The 14,800-nt window shown below is 40.2% G+C and overlaps 1 protein-coding gene across 1 annotated transcript in view; it reads right to left on the reverse strand.

Annotated features, from left to right (window-relative positions):
* Positions 1–14,800, reverse strand: part of PPM1L (protein phosphatase, Mg2+/Mn2+ dependent 1L) — a 643,346-nt gene that overhangs the window by 288,070 nt on the left and 340,476 nt on the right. The window lies entirely within an intron of this gene.

Below are 14,800 nucleotides of genomic sequence, written 5' to 3' on the forward strand. Positions count from 1 at the left end.
GCCGTTTGCGAATGCAAAATCCGTTTTTGGGATGCATCAAACTTTTGTGCATAATTCGCTATTTTTAGCATTTCTAAAAATTGCGAATGCATTTAAGGAATCGCATTTGTGCGATTCCTTAAATGCAATGCATCATTTTTTTAAAAATAGCGAATTTGAAAATTGGAAGTGCAAATTAACACGAGGTTGACCCTCGTGTTAATTTGCGAAAATTGTTAAAAAAGCAAAAAAAAACATTTTTAAAACTTGCATGTTACAGACACACATGTCCTTAGGACATGTGTGTGTGAAACATCCACTTAAAAATACATTTCAGGGGTGCAGGGGGGGGTCCTTTGGACCCCCCCCTGCACCCATGGAATGCATCAACATTATGCGAATCCTAATTTGCAAATTCGCAATTCCCATTGATTCCTATGGGCTTTTTGGCCCATAGGAATCAATGGGAAATGCGAATTAGCAAATTAGAATTCGCATAATATTAGCGAATCGGTAAAAAATGTGAATTTTACCGAATCGCTAATATTATTAGAAAAAATTCATGCATCCCGTTTTGCGAATTCCAAATTGCGATTCGCTATTTTTCGCAATTTGGAATTCGCAAACGGCCGGGATGATGCATGTGGCCGATAGTGCTCTGCATTCATTATTTGGTTGTAAAGGAAGAGATCAGCTTATTTGCCCGAAACTCCACTGCATAGTTCTGAGTGTTAAGGGTCAGTGGTTGGTAAGAACGATAGAGGGGATTTGTTATTAAGGGCCTGATTTAGAGTTTGTCAAAGGATACAATGTCACATAAGGGATGGATATCCCGTCCGCTATATTACAAGTGCACTATATCCTTATGTGAATATCCCGTCCGCCTTATTACAAGTGCATTATATCCTTATGTGAATATCCTGTCCGCCTTATTACATGTGCATTTATATCCTATGTGAATACCCGTCCCCCTTATTACAAGTGCATTATATCCTTATGTGAATACCCCGTCCCCCTGATTACAAGTGCATTATATCCTTATGTGAATATCCTGTCCCCCTTATTACAAGTGCATTATATTCTAATGTTAATATTCAATCCTCCTTATTACAAGTACATTGTATCCTTATGGGAATATCCTGTCCGCCTTATTACATGTGCATTATATCCTTATGTGAATACCCGTCCCCCTTATTACAAGTGCATTATATCCTTATGTGAATACCCCGTCCCCCTTATTACAAGTGCATTATATCCTTATGTGAATATCCTGTCCCCCTTATTACAAGTGCATTATATTCTAATGTTAATATTCAATCCCCCTTATTACAAGTGCATTATATCCTTATGGGAATATCCCGTCAGCAGTATTACAAGCGCATTATATCCGAATGTGAATATTCCGTCCGCCTTATTACAAGTGCATTATATCCTAATTCACTGGTAATAAGGTGAGGGTTTGGGTACACATCCGCCAAGCTCTAACTCAGTCTGTTAGTCTATTTTTCTTCTATTTGTAGTATGGTAAACAGGACATTTAACAACTTGGATACTTTTTGTCAGTGTTCCACTTTCAAAAATACAGGAAAAGATTGACACAAAATATATTCTTATGGGCTGGGAAATAAAATAAGATAAATAAAGTGATGAGATTCCAGGGTACGTTAACGTAAAAGACCAGGCCATGCCACGTAACCATCGCATCAGACTAAAATGCCAAAACATTTCACAATTCTCCCTCAACCCTGACACAAAATAGATTACACAACCGAGTGTTAAGCATTATTATGAGTTCTGCAGATTTGACTGAGAAAAAATGCGGTAATACCACACTTTTCCCAACCATTCTAATTTGAACTCAGAGCTTTGTATTTATTCCCCACCTACATTTCACCGAAAATTTATCTGGGAAATATCCGCTGGGCCAGTGCTGTAATTTCACTCAATCTGTAAAAGTGGGAGTTTGTGGTCCACTCCAGACTACTGGCCCAATTACAATAAGGGTCTAAATATGATGTCACAACGTTCACAATGTTAGAGGGTGACCTGGCAGGCTTAGTAACCATTGTTTGATTACAAAAATACAAATAAAAAAGGCAAATGCCCTTTAACAGAGGAGCTCAAATGTGAAAATCCCCCAAGCACACGTCACAAAGCACAAGTGAACCAATCAGAGACAAATCCTTTGTAAAACAACAGGGAGAGCTCATATGATTTTTTGTGAGCTTGCGAAGTAAATATCGCCTGATGTTAATTTGCGCTTTTGTGTTACTCAAGAAACACTAGATGTCTCAGATTTTCACTATAAGATTCTGGCGACCAGAGAAACGTCAAGAACTATCCCTTCTCCATTAAATAAAATGCCAGTTATTTTAAAGGAACGAACAGATTGGGGACATAACAAATAGATTGGGTCCATGCACTGGTGGCAATGCATTAACCAATTGTCAATACATTAACCAATTGGGGGGCTTTAGCTAGCGACAGCAAGCGAACTTCCAAAGTAGGGGTGCACAAACATCTTTCCTCGAATTGCACAGCCTAAACTCAGGTGAATTTAGGGAGGGGTTGACCCCAAAGAACATTTTAGAAATAACAGGACCACATGGTACATTTTAAAGCTCCACATTCTAACTACAATGCAAAAACCCATAGACTCTGAGTGGGCACTCATAAAATATTACCATACTTTTAATATTTTTAAGATGGGGCGAGAAATCATCTTATGCCTTAGTGGGGTTGGCGCATCTTCCTAACTGAGGAAAGTTTTCAGCAACATTTCCCTTAAGATTGGCTCAAAAGTCATGTGTCCAAAAATCTGGACACACAGTTTGCATAGCCTCATTTTACAAAGTATATGCAGCATCTTTCTTCATTTGTACATTACTACTTGGAAGTAGAGCAATGAGAGTTCTTCAACCTTTTCTGTAGTAAGATCTACATGTTTTCAATGGAAATCCTCCTGATTAGCGATAGAGTAGAAATTACATTTGACAAGATTAGTGGCCTCCATATGCAAGATTACTAGCAGTGATCACCTCCATGGTTCAGGGACGGTTGCCAGCCGTAATGTTAAAAACGCTTTGTCAATGTAGAATGCCTCTGCATGTGTAAAACAGAACAGCCATTGCTGAAGTGTTTCTAGCACCAAGTTATTATATTGGTATTATATTAGTAATAGGGTCCCCAACATCGTTAGATATTTATCAGCTTTAGACCTATTTTGGAAAATCAGTCTTTTCCAAAAATCAGTTTATGAATCCTGAGAATGCACACAATTTTGTTTCAAATGCACATTTTCCAATTTTGTTAAACATGTTTTCATTCAACCAAGCAGCAGCTTCTAATTTAAATAATTGTGGTAAATAGAGGAGAGCTACTAACAGGTAGCTGGAGAGCTACCAGTAGCTCACGAGCTACTCGTTGGAGAAACCTGAAACTACAGGGTCATACAGAAGGCTACCACACTGCTGAACTGTTCCTGCAAAGGCAGTACATTTCTTTTTTTGTGTTTTTTTATTCTCAACTTTGTTTCTTTAATCTTATTTATTATTCCTTGATAGAAATCTCACAGGTGGTCAATCCACTTAGAGCGTGTGTGGAATACCATAAGGGAATATTGTTTCTTGATTCTTTAGGCTAGGAACCATCTTCCTTGGTGGAAATTCTCTCAATTCTTGTGTGAATGAGCTACATTAAATGAGCTCCTGTCTGAACTGCTGGACATATGTCCCCCATCCATCCTTCCGTATGTGTGTGTTTGTACGTGTACGGTTGTGTGCGAATGGGGTTCTATTGTGTGTGCACATGGGTGCCTCAACGTGTGTTGGGGTGCACGCATTGGGTGCTTGTATTTCAATGGTCTGCGCGAATATCTGCATGTGTGGCTTTGAATCATCTGGGAATGTATACATATAACGCATTAACCTCTGCGCGCATACAGGACTTTAAAAAAATCAATCGTCAATTGCATGCAGCTGTCAGATAGCTGTATGGAGGCTTTGCCAATGCTTGTACTCTGTGCTTTTCTGCAAAATATAAATCATCAGCTGGAAAGATCTCTTGTCCACACTGAACACAGATTATAATTCAGTTTTGAGACTGTACCCATGGCCTTTCACACCCAAAATATTAAACTGGTAACCCAAGCAATGCAAAACTAATACATTTGCTATCTGGTATCTTGTAGACAATCACCATCTTCATGCTTGAGCAGAACAGCTCTTTGACCAGGAAAGTACTAATTATATAATTTGCCAGGTTGCAAAGAAAGAAAATGGCATCAGTTAACCCGGGCTCAATTCCAGTACATTCAATCACTGACATTATTGATTCTTTTAGAAGATGCAATTGCATCATCTTGATCAATGAGAAGTTTAGAAACAGTGATCTGACTTTGTTATTCAAGTCAAGTAAAACTGGTCAGCAATAAAAAATTTCAGTACAAGTACATTGCTTTAGGAATTACTGAAAACCTGGATTTTCCCAGCCCAGAACTCCCTGTGCCTCTTGCTCATCTGATCTCTCGCATTAAACCTCAACAATTTTGAGCATTACTTATATCTCTGCCCAGCGCCAGAATGCTCCCTTGAAGCGATAGACGTGCTATACAAATAATACATCCAATACAATAAAATACAAGTAATTGTTCTTAAAATATTAAAATAATAACCTGGTAAGACTAATGTTTCCCAAAAGACTAATGTTTCCCAAAAAGCTGCAAAAACTATGTGCAATAGTTACTACAGAAACAACTACTCATATTCATTGCAATCACTTTGGTATTCATTAAAACAATAGCAAAAATGTATCTAAGGAAGAACCACAATCATATTCTTTTCCACCAATCTAACCGGACCCAAATCTCACGTACTCTTAAAAAAATATGAATGCACTCCAGATTATGGCTGGCTGAGGGACAGTGTTTTATAGAAGCACCACTGCTGGAGCCAAGGTAGTTGGACATTTAACCAGTGATCGCCTCCATTTGTGCAACTATCATCTTGAGAAGAATCCTATTCCTGCAGAAAGAACTTGATATTTTCAGAGCACGTGTGCGATAAACTGCATGGGGGAAGAGGAAATCACAGCAGTAAAGGAAAATATGTTCAAAAGAGAGGAGTCCGATTTGAAAGGGGAGTCTGTTGCCATTTATATTAATGGCAATTAAAATGCAATGGAAACACAGAGCTAGCCAGAGGAGGTTTAAAGTCCTCCAGTAGTCAACTTCCTCACGCACAATCCAACAACACAAAACAAACCCGTGGGCCTAATCAACAAAAAAGTGCTACCGGAATGTCCCTTTTAAAGAACGGTTTCCCTCACCCACCTGAAGGTGGCATGCTTCATCATAGGGTACCCTCCTCGCATTATGAACCTAGTCATAATGCAGGCTACAATCCCCTCTATGACTGGGAGGAGCTCAGGGATGTTTTTTTTTATAAAGAGAGGTATATTAAATACCTTTAGTTTGAGCTGTGTGTGATGAGGGATGCAGAGCAAAATGAGTGTCAAGTAAAACTAACTCCAGTGTATGAAATAGACTTTATTGGGGTGCCCTGGGCTAGGATTAAAAACCGAGCTGTAACAGGTGGGAATTCAACCTACCATAGAGTGAAAAGTAAGTCGACATGTTTCAGCCTAATAACCTCAACAGAGGTGTGGGGGTCTTCTTCAGGACCTCGAGGTAGCTAATGCAAGGTATGTGGAAATAGAAGTGTTGAAAAAATAAATGTGATGAAAATTAATATAAAAAAGTTGTATACAAAAACAATGGTTGGAGTGTAGTGTAGCTCCTATTTTCCCAATAGGCTCTGCGCATTGGAATAGTGCCTACAGCAGTAAAGGCCTAGGCCAGACGTTAACTAGGTCTACTACTGTCGATACTAGACTTAATTTTTGGGTTTGCCAGCTAAGCTCAGAGTTCGCTAGAAACTTTCTCGAATGTTCAAGGAAGGATTAACTCCCCTGATTAGACAAGAAGGGATTTAGTTTCTGACAACCATAGAACATGACAACTTTGCTCTCCCCTAATCAAGAGTCAATCTCGAGAGTCGTGTGAGCACAAGGCAATTATTTTACTCAGTCAGTACGTGCATTCTTAGTCTCATCAGAATGTAGAGAAAAGGAAGAGACGGGCGTGTTCAATAAAAGATGTTATTTATTGATCAGTCTCTTTTCTCGTACAAGAGAAATGGATCGATATTATTGCAATACTTATAGTTAAGTAAAGTGCATACATTAGAAGCAATAGTATAAAATAATACTGTAAAAACATTGATATGGTTTCTGAGCCATATGATGTTTAAAATGATTAAAATATATTTACATACACATATACATTTGACTAAACGTACTCAACTGGTGTTTCTAAATACGCCTACCCCGTGTACCTGACCTAAGTCTAATGCGTGGGCGGGAATAGAAAGTTACAGTTTAGTTTAAGTTTGTTTTTGCCAAGTGAATAACTAAAGAATTCTCTAGGAGGGGTTATTCAGTTCTGTACCTGGAATTTAGGATGAATGAGGAATGGTATCTCTTTCTCTGCTCTCGATATTCCAGGCTGCCTGCGAGGGCTGCCCAGAAGCGCCGGTGCTGGGTCTCTCGGCTTGAGATAGCAGCGCGTCTCTCAGCGCGTCAGGAAGGCGGGGCTGCTGCCTGCGGGGTCTGCTTCTGCTCTCGGCTTCGGCAAGTATGGCTGCTCCGTCTTGTCACCACGCGTGTGTTTGCATAGGGCAAGGTCGGCAATATTTATACCTTAAAGGTGCCGAGATTGACGTAAGGATGGACATAGGTACGTCAATAAAGATGTCATACGACTTGCTCGTTAGCACATTCTTTACTAAAGTTCTCTGTGAAATCAAAACAATGGCCGCACGGATTATCCAGGTTGTCATAGGTTTGATTTGTTATGAGAACGTCGTATGCCTTATCAGGGGCTGGAGGAATGTCGCTTGTCTAATTAGATCTCAAGCGTTATGACCTAATCAGATAACACGTTCCTGTGCCGTAGTGTGACTGCGTCAGATAACGGTATCTGCATCATGGGGGTTTTCTTGCCTCATGGGCTGACTGTTAGTTAACTAGCTAGTAAGTTTAACCAGAATAGGGTCAGGAATAGGGGGATCGAATCAGAACCTATAGAAATACACGACACCCACTCCACGCTAACTATGGTCATATCTACTAATCTATGCATAGTATAACATAGTACAACATACTATAGAGTATAGTGTATACCTTACCACCCCAAAATACATAAATGCATTTCGAAATTTTCAAATATACTGAAAAATTGCAGTCATATATATTGTATGCACTTAAGCTATGAATTAAATGCAAAAGTAAACACGCATTGTTATGCATTATTGCTTGTTGGTATATGAGAAATACACATGAAATGGCTCTTAATATGGCTATACAGAAAAAAAGTCGAAACCATTTCATCACATAAAATCTATTGCGAACATACCAGCGGGCAGCTAAAGTCTATAAAGTCTATAAAGTATCTAAAATAGAAATCTTAGTTCTCTAGGAATAGTCTCTTACTTTAAGCAGAAAATCAGTGTCCCGGGAAAAAATATATAGAAAAATATTTTAGGGGCTTGCTGAAAAAAGTTGCTGTCCGTGAACTGGATTGTAATTGTTCATGTGACTTTATTTTTAAAGTTGAAGGCCGAATTCAGGGAACGCCGTGTGCGAGTTTACTCAAAAGTCTCTATTTCTGTTCCGGAGAGAACATCATATCATTCAGGCTTTCGAAAAAACTGTCAACAGCTTCATGGGAAAGTTCCTCTAAGTCGGAAATAGGGGTAACCATGCATTCATGCGCATGATTGTCTCCATTGACATTCTGATTTGCATTGCTGACAGAAGGTCGTACCTGTTCGATGCTGATTTCATCTTGAACTTCACTACTCTTCAATCGCAGTGGTGAAGATTCCAGGAATGCCGTCATCAGAATTGGCAGCCTTTGAGGGCAGCACAGTGCGTGAACCTTGGTAGGAACCAACAGTGTATCTGCATCCACCGGCGCATCCGATTGTAGCGTCAGACAGGTGTCTAACACGCATTCTTCTCCGCATAGCAGACACCTTAGTACAGGTAAAACACACCTTTGCCACATTGGTCGAAATGATAGAAACCAAGTCATGTTTAGGTCTCTAAGCCGGGATAGTCCCAGGATTTTTGATATCCGGTCCCGGTATCCAATGGCTAGGATCGTATCTTCCATTGTCGCGAGAGTTTGATCTGTGACATGGGTTGCCATAACGAAAAATAAGGACTAGGAATAGGATTCCTGCAATTAGTCCTAGGATCAGGGGAAGTCCGCCAAAAATCGAATGGACGAAGTCTGGAAAAATACCCAGTATGGCTTTGAATGGTGTTAATGCCATCGAAAATACTGTCTTAAATACCTTTGAGACCCCAGTGGTATCAGAAATATTTAAGATTTCGCTCAGGATTTCCGCGAAATGTACGGGGGAATTAGTTGATAATAATGTATGTATCTCTGCAGTCGTCCTTGCGACTTGTAGATCATACGTTTCTTTAGATGACGTGAGCCTTGTAGGCGTCTGAAGAAGCACTGTTTTCATTCTGCTTAAAGTGTCTATTCGAATAGAAGTAATTTTCAAACCGGGCCATGCCCTTGCCTCCCTGTCTGGAAAGGAGCTGGGAAACAAAGAACGTCCACAGCACTTGACCTTCGCCGTCGTAGTGACGAGATAAGGAGTCCCGGGCATACGACTACAGCATCTGCGGTCTACAATAAGAATGTAACTCCCATTATAGAGTCTTTGAAAGAATGGTTCTATTTCAGTTGCAGGTGCGCCTTGCTGGTGACATGAAAGGTTGTATGAATTCCCTTCACAGGCTCCGTGCAAACTAATACCGTTACACAGAAGCGTGCCGCTTAGTGACATAGCACAATTGTTGCCACTAAGAAACACTTTCTGTCCTTTGTTACTGACACATGCATGTGAATAGGGCAGGTTCCATGTTGTTTTAAGGTACCCCTTTCCCAATTTCTCGTACATGCCAGCCTGTATATATTTTTGGCAGTATTGAAACCTGAAGGTTGAGATTGGAATATTTATGATTCCGTGGATTATCCATTCACTGACAGGTCGTTCTGACATTGTCAACGGTAATCTTTCTAGTTTTTCAATGCTCAAGATTGTATAATCAGCACCCTTCTGAGCCATACCGATTTGTCTATCAGTAAGGTTAAAGATTTGGAATAGTGACGTTGTGTTGATTAAACGCCAAGGCACATAGCCTGAACGCAGATTTTGTAACGTCCAGCCAAGCTGTACAATAGAACGCAATTGTGACTGACCATGTTGTAATAACAGTAAGTCTTGCGATAATATATCGATTGCTGAAGACACAATGCTGTCCAATGAAAAAATTCTGGAGGACAGAGTCATTAACCCATTGTCCACTACAGAAAGTGATTTTTCCAAATTAATACGGTCAATTTCCCGTATTCTTTCTGCTGTCTCAATTTGAGTAACCTTCCAGGCCTCATTGTATGCTGCATATACAGAGGCTGCTATGAAACGCTTTTGACGCTGTTTGCGTGGTCCCATTATGAAATCACGCAAGTCAGCACCATCAGTAAGTAAAGTTAGGTGTTGCTTAATTTCAGGCAGTGTGGAAGTTTGTAGCCATTGAAGGCATAATTTGCCCACACTGTAGGTTGTTATTATCCCTGGGTGATGTCTTTGGGGATATCTAGGGTCTGGCCTGGTCATTTTGAAACCCTGTGTTTTATTCAGGAATCTATCTTGACAGTTATTTGTATCTGTGGGCCAGATCAACCATTGTTTCCAATCAGGATGTGTTCTGTTTTGGTTAAGTATATGGTTTATGTCTATTTCTTCATCTGTTTCAGAGTTATTGCTAAACATTGTTGGCTTTGGAATAGACAGGTTATTTAAATCTTTGATTTTTGCTAAGCCAAGACAGGTGGTTTGTTGAACGGTGTCATTTAAAAATATCATTTGTTCTGGGATCATGCAGGCTCTAAACAAAGCTTCTATACCCTGTACTTGCCATTCTTTTGTACCCCAAACACTTTTCAAATCAACATGTTTGTCCCAATAATCAAATCCAAAAGTATTCATTTTTTCAAAGAAAGAATCAGAATATATCAATTTTGTGTTGGTTATCATGGTTTTCATCCCTGTCTTGTTTGACAATTTGTAATAAAATGTTTCAGCATTAGTTATGTTAAAACCTGAAAAATATGAATATTTGCCATACACGGTTCTAGAGCTCCCTTTTGGAGGTGTAGCACAATGTTCCCATTGATTAAAATTTAAAACATTTCTAGGTTGTGCAGATTTATGCAAGAAATGGTTACCATAATGGTTATAGCAGTACATGCTGTCATAATTTGTAGAACCCTGCAAATAATCATGTTTTGTAAATTTAGCAGACATTACTAAGTCAGACATCATATTGTTTATACTTTCAAAGTCCCAATCATCAGCAAATGAGTTTGGTTTTGCAAAGTCACTCAAGGAGATCTTGATTTGGTGTGGATATTTCAGGATCTCGACCGGACCATAAATTTCATAGTCAGTGTTGTCCCAGGCTACCCCACCAGGTATTGGAATTGCTGTGAAGTTGGCTGAAGAAAGTTCTGAAGAAAGTTCTCTTTTCTCGACGTGTGAAGATGTGTGTGGTTTGAGGACCAAGTTGATGTTCTGACTTGCTGTGTCCATTTTAGCATATTTTCCCTCAATGAAGCGTCCCAAGGTAAATACCATGATGAGCCAAAGTATGAGGATAAATGCACCAAAACCCACCCAAAATTCAATCCATGGAGAAACTAGATATGTTTCTTTCAGTTGTTTCAAAAGTTCCTTAGCTTTGTCTTTAAAGGATTTTGATGATGGCTGTGTCTTTTGTTCGCTGAAGCCGTCAGAGGAATCATCGAAGTTGATGAAGTAACCGGATGCAGTTCTGTCAATTGTTCCAATTGGTTCAGGATTTTTGTTTCTCGCATTTTCACTTGGTACTTCTGTATAGATTGGTGTGTCTCTGCTAAATGTCTTTATTTGGGTTTTCAGAGGTCTAAGTTCTATTGCATTGTTGCATAGTCCTTGTTGTTCTTCCGTAGGCGTTTCGAATGTGATGAGCCTCTTTGATAGGACCTCTGTACTGGTAGCAAACCTTGGTGTTCTGCTACTTATTGGGAGTCCACTTGGCCTACTGTTGGTTATCGGCCACATGTTGTGGTTTTACCAGGTCGATGGATACAACTCGGTTCTCCTTTTTTCCAGCAAGTGGCGGTAGTACAACTGATCTTGTCCCGTTGACAGACAATACAGGAACTGCTTTTCTGTAAGAAGGCCCAAATTCCTTCTTTACCGCGATCTTCTCCCTGACTAGATCCCCGACTTTTGGAATCCAGACAGGTCTTGCTGGGACAGGTGGTGATTCTTCAGTGGTCGTTGGCTGTTCTTTCAACTGTATGTTGCTCAGGTCTTTTCTTGTTTTGTTTAAGTCCTGCAAAATAGCCAAACGGTCTTTGACATCAAAGCTTTTTTCTGTTACCACTGAAGTCTGACTATCAAGGTCAGAGATCAACATCCTAGTTCCGAATAATAATTCGTACGGACTGAATCCCTTCAGAGAATTTCTTGGCAAGTTATTAAGACTACGTTGGACACTTATTAGATGTTTGACCCACCCAGCTCCCGAACCTAATATCCTTTCTATTATAGATTGCTTTCTGTCTTGGTTTTTTCTTTACACCATCCCATACCCTCAGGAAGGAAGTGAGAAGATTCCCGCTGGGCTGTGCTCATTTGGCCATTCTTTCCCCCCCCAGGCTGGATTGCCTGAGAAAAGTAAAAAAAAAATGGTCGAACGTAGCATGCTCTTAGCGTATATGCCATTTAGACTCGCAAATCTTGTATAACAGTCCGGACGTCAGCCGAGTGTTGTGGATCTACATTATAAGTGGGAACTAGCCTGTATATGTTAATCGCAAGCCATTCTTTTTAGTGGTGATGTTATCTGCCTTGATACGACGAGGTATTAAACTGCTTCTCTCCCCAGTGCGATCTCTGTTGCAGTTTGGGCAGTTTTTTACAAACATGGTGTAGTGCAGGCTCATGCCTGGCCACCAGTACCGTGATTGTAATTCTTCCAGAGAATCCTTTAATTTAAGGTGTCTGAGACCCTCGCCCATGTGTGCGTCTGCGATTAACAAGTTTCTCCTGTCCATGTTTGGAATCACTCTATCCCCCACTCCAGGGATTCGAGCAAAAGGAATGGAGTTTGCATCTATGATGTATGTGTAATTGAGTGGATAGTTGATCGGTAACGCCGAGCAGTCGCCTTTTGATGACGTTTTTACTGCCAGCAATGTTTCGCCGTCAATGTATTTTAATGTACGCTTTTTTCGATCTACGGGAGCCGGTTTACTGGCTGCCGCTGCGGCTGTTTCAGCCAATGAATTCCCTACAACGTGAACGCCATCACGCTGGTGACTCAGTGAGTGTGTCACGTGAGTCTTTGGTAGTTCTTTTTTCAAAAGAGCTACTTGTTCCCAGAGAAGTCTCTGCTTTAATGGTGCACCTGTGTCATCTTTGTAACCGTTCTGAATCCATGTCTGCAAATCCTTGTTATATGCTTTGACGCAGAAATATGAATCTGACACTATAAGTGTCGGGAATTCGCGATCCGCATTATCTAGCGCCATTTTCAAAGCTAATATTTCAGTTTGTAGTTCTGAATTAGTTTCTACTGAGTGTGATTTTGTTAATAGAGGTCTTAGTTTACCTCCGTGCCACACTTCTTTTGTAATCTCACATGTGGGATTGTATGCATGTTCTCCCCAAACGGAGGGTTGAGCATGTCCGTCTGTATAGATTACACAGGCGTAATGTCGTAGAGGCAGAATGTCGATTGGCAGAGGATACGTTTTTTCATATTTTAGATTTTTTAATTCTTCTAGTTCTTAAAAGACTGTTAACCAGGCAATACTTGATAATTCATATCCTCCGTACTGGATTTTCAGATGGGCAATTCTGGACTTTTTGAAGTTGAATTTGTAACCCTCTGCAGCGAAACCAAGTATTATGGTGTTCACTCTTTTCAAGTGAGTTTCCAAGTCATCATCTGTTAAGTAAATGTCATCGACATAAGATAATGCTTCATCATCATATAGTTGTAGTAATTCTGTTACTCTTGCTGAGAATACCCCCGGGCTGTTCTTGTACCCCTGGGCTAACCGACAGAATTGTTTTTGAGTGCCATTTACTGAAAATGCAGTTAAATATCTGCTCTCTGGTGCTATGTTTTGACAAAAGAATCCGTTGGAGATGTCCAAGGTTGTTTTGTATTTTTTGCGCACTATGTTATTCATTAGTGCAGCACTGTGTGAGTTTTGCACTGCAAAAGTTTTGCAACATGTGTTAAGGTGTCGGTAATCCAAAACTAGACGGTACGAATTGTCTGGTTTGGAGACCGGAAACAAAGGATTGTTCATTTGTGAGGTGCAAGTTTCAATCACCCCCTGGTATTCTAGCTGATCTAGTATTTCATTTACTTGTTTTTTAGCTTCTTGCTTAATTGGGTACTGCCTTTGTGCAGTAGGTTGTGATTTTAACTGGACTTTGTGAGGAGGAGAATCCTCATCCCATCCTACATGATTTTTATATAAAGCAGGTGCTAAGGCCACTGCCCACTTTCTAGCAAGTGTATATTTTTTATGAATCGGTATTTGATTCGAGAAGGCAGGCATAATTACTTCTTCGCCATGAGGGCACTCCCTGACAAACTCCGGTGGCCAGTCTTTTTCAGCTAGAAGGATGTCATAGCCCTTGGATAGGTTATCCCAAAATAGTCCCCTTATTTTCCTAGTCTTATCTCCCTCTATACGTAATGTTATCTCGTATATTTTGTGGGGCTTGCTAACTCTGGTATCTGCAGTTTCCACTTGAAGGTATTCATTCGTGTCCACTGTCTCCAGATGATTCATAAGGACTTTGCGAGCTATGCTCACCTCTGCTGCGCTGTCTAGCATTGTCTGAGCCCATTCTCCGTTTTTCAGTTGTGTCCTCAGTATTCTCGGCATTGTTAACTACCTTGATACTGGCTACCTTCTTTTTTGGAAATTGTGATTTCTTTTTCAGTTGAGCAGGTTCCTTGTCTTTGGACTTGGCGTGCTCTTCTGATCGTCCTCTTCTTTCCGATTTCTGCGAGGAATTCTGAAAAGATTGAGACGGACGTGTATCAATGTCTTGATATCTATCAGGTTTTTTAATATTATCCCTATTTCTAAGGTTATATCTATTCCCAGAGGGTTCACTCTGAGGTGACCTTTGTCTCGGGTTCGGAGATTTCTCTCTTCGCCTAGGAGACCTTCCTCTGGACTGGAATTTCTTTTCTTTAGGATTGGATTGTTTATTTCCATCCCAGTTCTTTTTTGGTGAATTATTATTAAAAAATATTTTTTCTGGACTTGTAGTCAGTTGCGGTTTTACTGGTATTCCACCTAGACTATCTCTGCCTAGTTCTTCATAGGATTTTTCTATGATTCTGGCAATTTCAGCTGGTTGGTCTGCTATATCTGTCTCTTTTAACCTCTGGCGGATCGCCACGTTTGCTGCTTCACCCTTTATGTTGGCTAGTAATATAGCCGAGACCTGCTTGAAGTCTTTCAGTAATTTCATACCAAGAGTTAAAGCAGGTTCTGGACCGTATTCATCTTGAATTTGTTTTAGCACATCTGGTATCACCGAAATGGATGGAACACCGTGCGTTTTTGTATAGATGGAAGCAAAGACTGTACCCCAAG

Source organism: Lissotriton helveticus, chromosome 11 (genome assembly GCF_964261635.1).
Source record: "Lissotriton helveticus chromosome 11, aLisHel1.1, whole genome shotgun sequence".
NCBI lineage: Eukaryota > Metazoa > Chordata > Amphibia > Caudata > Salamandridae > Lissotriton > Lissotriton helveticus.